Source organism: Coptis chinensis, chromosome 7 (assembly GCF_015680905.1).
Source record: "Coptis chinensis isolate HL-2020 chromosome 7, ASM1568090v1, whole genome shotgun sequence".
In the NCBI taxonomy this organism is placed as follows: domain Eukaryota; kingdom Viridiplantae; phylum Streptophyta; class Magnoliopsida; order Ranunculales; family Ranunculaceae; genus Coptis; species Coptis chinensis.
In genome coordinates this window covers 24,504,456-24,506,597 of record NC_141462.1, presented here as the reverse complement: position 1 = coordinate 24,506,597, position 2,142 = coordinate 24,504,456, and positions in this window count along the sequence as shown.

Below are 2,142 nucleotides of genomic sequence, written 5' to 3'. Positions count from 1 at the left end.
TGCCAGTTAATTAAGTCTAGTTAAGGTGGAATCAATCCCCCCTAATTCCTTATCATATAGTCAATTTAGAACTTCGTAGTTGAGTTATTCGTATCTTGTTAGCATAATTTGCATCGTAGTATAATTCTCATCATACTCTCATTAAGTTTGGATAGGACCGATAATAATAGAAAACACTAATACTAAAGAACTAGGAGTGGAACGAATCTTTTACTCCAACTCTATTGTGATAGAATCGAGAGTAGAAATCTTTGATAAACATCACACGTAAAGTACTTTAATTTTAGTCTTACTTACCTATGCGTAATTGTATTCGTAGGTAAAACTATCATTTTACATTTATCATCTTCCCAGGCAGAGATAGCTCTGTATGAAGGCAAAGATTCTGGAGCCAAGGGGGGATAAGAGACACGGGATGCAGGGGCTGAGGAAGAGGGGTAAGAGCCTTGAGTAGGTCGACGGCGGTGGGAGTGAGAACGGGAACGGTTTTTGGGGGGAGGCGATGCTCGAGGTCTTCGTTCTTTAGGAGGGGGTGGACGGTAAAAGGGCACAGCAAAGCCCGAGAAATTGTGAAGCAGCGAAGACTCAAGCAAAGGGGTGCCCATGGTAGGGTGAATGTTCAAACGGTCAGCTTGTGCAGTACCAAGATCGCGGAGTCTATTGAAGACAGGACAGATGGTGCCAGCATATATCCTCGATTTAGAGTCGGGTCACTTACCTGCAAGGGAATACAAACAGGAGAATGTTAGTCTATGAAGTCAAGGCCAAAAGAAGCAGAGGCAGCGACGAAACTCACCACTAGATTGAAAAATGAGATGATTAAGTGTCACCCCGGCAAGGAGGTCCGTGAGCAAGAAGTTCCCGGAAACGTACAACGGATAGTGGTGAAACTGTTTATCAGACGTGGTGATGCGGAGTAAGAAAGTTTTCTTTTGGGGACGGACACAGAAGGATTGGGTACCCCACACCAACATCCTTGGTACTTTTCTTTATAAAATACTGGGAGACAATGTTGCGGCTTGTTAGTTTTGGGATCACTGGTTTTGTTGTAGTAGTTCGCGGCATACATGACTCTCCAGAAATTGCTGATGCCTTGGCAGGGAGGGATGTTGTACTGGTTACACACCTCCACATCCAACAAGGTGAGGGGGAGTCGCAGCCTAGCAACAATCTGCCCTATTGTCGCTACTAAGAACCCGAGCCGTGGAGGGACTAAGTGGGGGTAATGGGTGACCGAAGGCACGTGCTCTATCAGAATGTCCACTGGAATTCCGTAGGCAGCCCTAATTGCACTTAAATTAGGTCTACTATATCTAGATGGCAGCGGTAATGGGGTGAGGAAGCGGCCCAAGGTGGATGGGGCCGCCGTAGCGGACAAAGGAGGTGGAGAGGCCACCTCAGTAGACTGAGAAGAAGAATAGCCGTCGGATTGAGAGGGGGAGGGGTTCTCGGAGGATGTCGCTGACATCAAAGGAAAGATGAACAAACTTGAAGAGAGAAGAAGATACTAACAGTTGCAAGATAAAGAGAGAAAATAAGATAATGCAAGCAATAAGATAAGGAGAACAAGGACCAAGAGAAACTAACCTGAACCGGAGCCCAACGGTGATGAAATCGGACCGGAGAAAACGCCAAGGGGGAAGGGTTCAGGTGAGGGAAGAGCAAAAAAAAATTTTGGGAGATGGAGAGACATATAGGGAGAGAGACTGAATGAAGAAAATGAGGGAGAGAATGGGAGCGGGAGTTTAAATAGTGTGGGGGCAAATTGGTAATTACCCAGGTGCGGAAACCGAAGGAACGACAAAGGAACCGACAGGAGATCGACACGTGGAGGTTCAGAACATGAGGGAGTACGGAAACGGCGTGCGTGATGAGTGCCCTGCAGCGCACGCAAACACCGATGAAGAGCCAAAAGATTCCAAATAAAAAAAAAAGGAAAGAAGGTTCTCGACCTCGGGCCTGTCAGCAAAGGTCGGGGCATCAAGAAGGGGCATCTGTAGTGGTAGGGTCCGTGACATCGAGGGTTAAAGGTCTAAGGGGCCGATGCAAGCCGCAGTAGTAGGAGTCGGGGAGTAGTAGATCTTTGGGAAGTGTGGGCCCAAACCAAGATAAGCAGAAGATGTGGGAGTAGAGTAGCACACT